Source organism: Drosophila gunungcola, unplaced genomic scaffold (genome assembly GCF_025200985.1).
Source record: "Drosophila gunungcola strain Sukarami unplaced genomic scaffold, Dgunungcola_SK_2 000096F, whole genome shotgun sequence".
Taxonomy (NCBI): domain Eukaryota; kingdom Metazoa; phylum Arthropoda; class Insecta; order Diptera; family Drosophilidae; genus Drosophila; species Drosophila gunungcola.
Window position 1 is genome coordinate 137,440 of NW_026453258.1, and position 7,574 is coordinate 145,013.

The 7,574-nt window shown below is 41.1% G+C and overlaps 2 long non-coding RNA genes across 3 annotated transcripts; both read right to left on the minus strand.

Annotated features, from left to right (window-relative positions):
• Nucleotides 1–327: 327 nt before the first annotated feature.
• Nucleotides 328–3,561, minus strand: LOC128265135 (uncharacterized). Its single transcript, XR_008268811.1, has 2 exons — nt 2,426–3,561; nt 328–1,245 (listed from the first exon to the last, which is right to left on the minus strand). It is a non-coding gene; the product is annotated as an uncharacterized LOC128265135 (long non-coding RNA).
• A 1,523-nt stretch (nt 3,562–5,084) lies between these two features.
• Nucleotides 5,085–6,243, minus strand: LOC128265133 (uncharacterized). 2 transcript variants are annotated; one of them, XR_008268810.1, is made up of 3 exons: nt 6,037–6,243; nt 5,760–5,915; nt 5,085–5,578 (listed from the first exon to the last, which is right to left on the minus strand). It is a non-coding gene; the product is annotated as an uncharacterized LOC128265133 (long non-coding RNA). The 2 variants fall into 2 exon arrangements; XR_008268809.1 differs by having other exon boundaries at nt 5,756–5,915.
• Between the last annotated feature and the right edge of the window lie 1,331 nt (nt 6,244–7,574).

Genomic DNA, 7,574 nt, shown 5'->3' on the forward strand with positions numbered 1-7,574 from the left:
CACAAAGCTACCCCTGAGAAACTTTGTTTCTTTTTCTGCATTAAACAAAATTAATTAATTCATCGATTTTCATTTTGTCCGTACAGAAAAAACGCAATTATTTGTCACGGCAACTATGTTAGATTTTTCGCCAAAATTGTTTCATATACGTGTTTAGGAATTATATTCGCTGCACTGGAAAAAAATTAATATTTCAGTGATTTCTATTTTATTTCAACCAAATAAAACTCTTTTGATTTGCGGCTATATTGTTATATATTTTTGAAAAAAAAATTAAGCTACCCCCATAATTTATTTTAAAATGATTTCAATTACAAATAATGTGCGTTTATTTTTAAGTTTATTTATTAATTAGTTTTAGAAAAAATAATTTATTCAATGATTCTTCACCAAGGTTGCATCGTTGGTCTGTGAGCATCATTTTGAGTGCCAAAAATGATTTTTCAACGCTCACTTAAGTTGCAGGAACTGAATGTACCACTTCGGTCAGCTGGTATAAATTAGGGTATACGTAATTCTTTTAATCCCAATACTCCATTATATTGGTGGTTGCGCATATTGGCTTAGGGCTATAGCCGTAAGTTTTGTTGTTCCGCTTCTTAATTTTTTCCGTTGGCCCACCATCAGTTTCATCCTGAAGCTACGTCATTCGTTTGCAAGAACTCGTTCAATAACGAATAGGTGTTCGAGCTTTGCGAAACTAATAAATTATCAGCCTCAAACAACGTTGAAGCGTTTGACGTACTGCAGGAAGGCTGTGAAGTCTGCAATGTTATTTTCATAAGTTATAAGTTTAAATTAATAAATTACATAAATACTAACTGTTTTTTTTTCAATTTAAATAGGTTTAAAATAAGTTCTGGAGAGCATTACGCTAATTGGATTTGTAGCAAAACTCGTCTGATGCGTGGGTCCAAGTATATGCTGCAAATTTAGGCTTACATCCCAAAACGCTCTCTTCCCTTTCACGGATGCACTGGATCAATGTCTGGCTTTCAGTGCTATCCGCTGCTGCAACAGTTGGCTTGAGCTCAAGCCTTAGCTTGTAAAAGTCACTCACAAACCAATGTGTTTTCTCAGTGGCAATATACGCTGGTTAGACGGTATCTCACGAGCCTTCTTACAGCACTCCACTCATTTGCTGCCAAATTTTTTGTTGCAACTTGCTCATCATTGTATGTTTTATTCCAACGAGTCGCAACATCCAACGCTGTTTGTGGCAATGACTCCTCGGTTATTAAATACCTGCATCCAGAAAAAATGACTCAAAACGATAACATAATGACTTTTAATATGTTTAGTATATATATGTTTAAAAACAATGAAGCTGCGAGAATTTTCCGACGAACTTTTCAATCGCTCTCATGTCAGCTATATGATATGGCTGTCCGGTTTTTTATAATTTATATAACATTTAACAATATTTTATACACAATATAAGAAACCAATATTAGATTTTAAAATTTTAATAAATAAAAGGAACAATAAAAACAAATAAGTTTATTTGTATATGTGTCAAATATTTAAATGTTTTTAAATAACTAACAGCCCTAATACATAATAACCAAATGGAACAAATTTTAAATTAAATACAAAACAAATAAATAAATTTAGCAATTTTTTTTTTACGAGTTCAAATAAAACCATGAAGTAAAATTACCTGTATGCTGGCGTTCTTAAAAGCTTAACATTTCATCGAGCTTTGTCAATGTAATCAACCGATTCGAGGCCTTAAAAAAAATTATTCAAGGCAAGTTAAAGGCTGTGTGCTGCACACTTCACTGACTTTATCGAGTGAATTTTGTAACGGGAATGTGAGCGGCTAACTGGCAGCGTTCTCTGCCTACGGGGCTCGGCTGTGCTCAGGAAAAATGGGTGTAGGGTTTCTGTGCTACCTAGAGAACCGCGCCGTCACATAAACTAGAATTGTAGACAGGGTAAAGAGTTAAGGCTTAACTAGACAAAACCCAAAGAAATCCAATTGTTACTAGGTGTGAGGTATATTAGGTGTTGGTTAATTCCTCTTCCAAACCCTCCCAGTGCCCGTTATAAATACTTTAATGCAACAGTTTCTTAGGTATCCCAAATCAGAACCGATTTATTTCATATCGATGCTGGTTTTTTATATTTTAAAATACAGTTAAGTTAGGTTATTCATTTCTGTTAGCTGGCCCATGGCAGATCTAACCATTTTAGCTTACAATGTTTCATAATAAAATTAAAGAAGAATTATAAAAATATTTATGAAGGCATAATCATTTTTTTAACAAATTATTAATTATAGATGATTTAAATATACTAAGCAGTAGATATTTCAAATGGCTTCAAACTGGGTCGATAGTTTATGATTGGGCTATTAATTTAGTACGTAATACCATTTGGCTTAGAGTGGATTTTTCAAAAATGTCGGCTATGCCGTACTTACAACCTTCTTTGACAGCTGAAATTCCAACGTAGTCAACAGGCCGGTGGACTTGCTGTTAATTGTTGTGAGGATTACATAACATTGTTAGAATGGAATCAATCTAAGGCCAAATACACTTACAATACCATTCTATCGATATAATATTTCTTATTGATTAGTATTATTTTAGGATTGGAGTACATAAAAATTAGAAAACAAAGTCTTTGGTTATACGGAGACATGCAGATTGTGTAACGTGATGATATATGGTGGTTCAGAATTTTCCAAACTGGGTTTGAGCGGAGTCGACAGCTGTGTTCGCTGGGCAGGATTAATGAAAACGTATTGGAGGTTATAGATGGCGTGCGGCTCGACTCGAGATTCAGGCCGGCTCCACGCGGTAGCAGCCAAGATTCTGCAAGGGCAACTTGCAGTGATCACTGGTGCGGTTTTGGGGTTGGGATTGATGCGTACCCTGAGTCGAGGTTAACGTCGTCTCCACGCAGTGGCCGCCAAGATCCCCAAAAAAAAAGCTACAGGCAATACCGTTTCACGCTAGTTTGGCGTTCCTAGTACGTTTCCATTTAGTAGACGAAATCCCAAATTTTCCTATGCTCACCTTATTTCGTGGTAATACGACTCGTTAGATGTTAAGGCCGCGAGCAAGATCGCGTTGACTACGAATCCACACTAATTCTCGCCACTCCCGTCAAATTCCTTGTTGATTTAACAACAGTTGAAGCTGGCGCAAAAGTTCGGCGGTTATTGAGTTCTAGCTTGTGAAGAACACTTATAAAAGGTAAAGCGCGTGTGCTTTTTACGAATGCCCAGAATTAGAAGAACAAAATGGCAAATGGCGATGGCTGGCCTCAAGGAATTTGACAAGTAGTGTTGGAAATAACGAACATATCGTTTAGTATTTTCCTGAGGTAACAAGGCTGCCAGACTATTTCGGAACTAGTAAGACCTAATTCCTCGAAAAATTAAATATTTTTTAATTATAAAACCGGGTCCACATCCCTACAATTTGGATATTGGTCAGCAGTCCTTCTTTATCGAGATCCTCACCTGCAGCTTCTTCGTTGTCTGCACTCTCAAAATCGAAGTGTTGAGAAGTCCCACTGCTTTGACTATGTTCCTTCCGTTGCTCGCCCTAATGGTGTAATAGCCTGTAACGATCCTGCTTTGCTGAGGTAGCTCAACGGTGTCCAGGTGTTCGTTCCAACATTTATTGATGTCAGGGATGGTTGCTGGAAGAGTTCGACCGGTTCCCAGAGTATGACACGTAAGCGGGGTTCAGTGAAATCGAATCGGTATGGTAAAGCTAACTACAATGTATTGGGCGGACGGGGTACTAGACCCTATCCCGAAAAAGACTCCGCAGTTAACTCCCAGAGAAGTTTGCTCACAACAATGCGTAAGCCTTACCTTCTCCGCTCGCCGTCGGCCGCAGAGTGAATCTGTATGGGCCACCGGCGCCCTTTTTATATCCCTCCCGGCCCTTGCCAGTCACAATTAGTGTGACTGTAGTTTCCTAATCCTATAGCCAGTGCCATAACGCGTGTGGCTTGTGGTGGCCGTTGGTCAGTGTGATCGTTTCTTTTGTTTGGCGCGCCCGCCCGGATATTTGAATACTTCCGTTTTAACTTATATTTATTTCGGCTTCTTGCCTACTTAACTTCTTGCATTTTACTACTATCTTAATCTATAACTACTGCTTATGTTTATTATTTGTTTATTCTTATATATTATGTTTATTCTGTGCGCTCCTGAGCGTCACAAGCCTGATTCCATTGCCGCATTTGTGGACTTTTTAAATGTGCCTGTTCCATGGGCGCATTAGCATTTAGCTAATGCTACTCCGACATGTGAGTGGCACGAACAGCTGATATGGGTTTGTTACTTTTGAATTTGGGCAAATCCAAAAGAAATTAATTAAAATTAATGAACATTAGTGAGTTTACTAAACTCTGTAATGCTCAGCAGGACATCCATATTGCGACCAAGGCATTTGCCAACTTGGTGTTGCATTTTCAGTTGAAGCCGTCAGGAAAATACTAAAACGAACCGATACGTCAGCAGGTCCCGCTATCGATAAGATTCGGTGGTGACACCGACTATTGATAGCCGGAGAGGTTCTAGCTATTTAAATTTAGCCCGGTTCGCTCGTTAACTGGGTTAAATAGCCTTGAATACGTTCGCTGACCCATCTTCAGAGAGCGGGAGGGAAAATGGCGAACGACTTTGGTGTAGGATAGGGTTTTGCTTTAGTTGCTGCAATAAGTCGTAGGAGAACAGTCGGAAAAAAATAAGTTTGAAGTGAGTGGTTTTTTATTTGTCATAAACTCATAAATAACAGTGATTTTTTTAAAATATTAAAGCCACCGAGGACCCCATATAAAGGGCCCCGGAAATTTAGAAGATTCGGGAATACTCACTTGGCGGACCTAACCTGGTCGTGAGGACCACGTCGTCCACCAGCAGCAGCAGTAATCCAGGTTCAGCAGCAGTGATCCTGATTCAGTAGCAGCATTAACCGCAGCAGCAGCATTAGCCTCAGCAGCAACAGCGATCAGCATCCGCAGCAGCATTAGCCACAGCAGCGATCAGCAGCATCAGCCGCAGCAGCAGCAGCAGCCTCCAGCGTCAGCAGCTCCCGCAACTGCCTCGGTGAGTCCGTTCCGGGAACGAATGCCCGCGCTGACCACGTGGTCATCTCTTAGTCCACCGACGCACTGCCTCCGGCCCCTCTTACGCAGCCGCTGCGCTATTCTCCGGACTCGTGAGGACCACGTCGTCCACCAGCAGCAGCAGTGATCCAGGTTCAGCAGCAGTGATCCTGGTTCAGTAGCAGCATTAACCGCAGCAGCAGCATTAGCCTCAGCAGCAACAGCGATCAGCATCCGCAGCAGCATTAGCCACAGCAGCGATCAGCAGCATCAGCCGCAGCAGCAGCAGCAGCCTCCAGCGTCAGCAGCTCCCGCAACTGCCTCGGTGAGTCCGTTCCGGGAACGAATGCCCGCGCTGACCACGTGGTCATCTCTAAGTCCACCGACGCACTGCCTCCGGCCCCTCTTACGCAGCCGCTGCGCTATTCTCCGGACTCGTGCTGGTTTTCTCCGCTAGCGATTTTTCTCTTCTGGCTGCAGCTTCAACCACATCCGACGTTGAACTCTGCAATAAATAAGTTTTAGTTATTATTTTTGTGATATCATACAGTCAAGACTGTCAAGTACTCACTGTGAAATCTAATCTAAAATTAGAGGCTTAATTCCGAACCCTAGTCGCGCGTACTTCTACGTCTAAATTGCGTCGCGAAATTTAATGACTTATGGGATTTATTTAGCGTACTTACCTTTTCAGCACGTCCCTTCTTTTCCCTTTGAGCTCCTCAGGATTAGGCGACCCGGTTGGCAAACGCCTCCAATTTGTAATTTTAAGCGTCTAAAAATTTCCCTTCTGTTGTTGCCGCTTTGACCGCTTCTCATCTGGGCGACGGTCTGAGTTCGGCCTTAAGTGTTTCTAACGAAAAGAGTAGATTATTAGTAGGAATCAATAATGAATGTATTTTATTATTAGTCTTGCCCAAAATTAAATGTGAACAAGCTACCGAGATTTTTTTTGTTAGTTACCTTGGGCGGGGAGATGAGCCGATCCTAATCCACCAGGAATAGACTCCGGTCTGCCGGAGATGGGGTGTGCCTCCTACCTCATTCTTGGGGCACCCAAGGTTGGGTGGGTGCGTTGTGGCAAGGACATCGAAGCCACCAATTTCGTCCAATTGTCTTAGTTTTTTGATGTAAATGTAACTTTGTTTTGTTTTGATTTGTGATAGAGATGGTAAATCGTCAAGTTAGTAACGTGAGACGTTCGATGAGTCGGAATCGATTGTTCGGACTGCAGGGCAGTCCTGGGACTCCGTGGCTAGCCGGCGATGCCCTCCGGGAAAGATGCAGTTCCGCAACAATATGACGCCCAATCTAACAAAAAAATATGTGATATCCGAGTCGACGGCGTCTCGCACATTATGCCTGCAGCCAGCCCGCGAACGGTGGCTTACATGATCCACATGCAAATGCACCGTGTATGCGGACTGGTGGAGAAAAGTTGTTTACATTTTGTAGGAAGAAAGGGAGGCGTGTCCACCAGAGTGAGGACAATTGCTCCCGAGGCACAGTTCACAGGGTTTAGCTGTGATTTGGCGGTGACATCCTCTTCGTAGGAAACCGAAGGTCGTCCGTGCAATAAGGCACGAAAGGTTAAACCAAATACTATGATAAAACTGTGATATAGTTATTAGGGACACATTTTTTTTTGTTAACGTAATTTTAATGAATGTTTGGTTTTTGGGGGTACCATGTAGTCGTTTGTTTTTGTGTAGATCCTTGGGTTTTCTTGGAATTTGTGTTTTCGTATCATATCGGTTTCAAACTTAAATGTGTGGTCGTGACCCGTGACGTCGTCACGCGCTGCTCGGCCACCGCGACTTGAATGAAAAACGCAAATTCCAAAAGGAAATCCTATGCGATCCTGCAAACAGCCGAACCCCTAAGCTGGCGACTTTCAGCACAGCTGAAAATTAGTCCAGTTGACAAGCAGCTTGTTTAGAGAGAATTCGGACGAAATTGTAGACGCAAGACGACTGGCGCGGAGTCTACCGGCTGGTGATCGGCTCCATCTCCCCTTATTGAGGCTGAAAAAAAATAGAAGAAGAAATTTAGACTTGAGGGACTTGTTTTTTTGTTATGAGCTAATTATTAGTGTAAATTTGTTTAGCCTTTGTATTTGTTGGTCATTAATATATTCTTTTATTTATTTCTTACTTATTCATTGTTTATTGTTATTATTTATTTATTATTAATATTTATTGGCCTGGTAATATAAGTTTTGATTGCGTTTTCATAGTATATTATACTTCATATTCGTATTATTTATGTGCATATTATTTGGTCGTATTTATTTATTATTTATTATTATTTACTAGCATTCACCATAATTTATTTATTTATGTATAATTTGGGTTTTTAGTGGTCACATTGAATTCGGGGAAATTGGGGTTTTAGAAGTCGTGTTAGGGGTTGCCAAAATTCAGGATGCAAAAGCGACAAGGCAGCAAGCATGATCACCTGCTTCGGTCGAAGGGTTTTCCAGGCGAGGACGACGAAAAGAT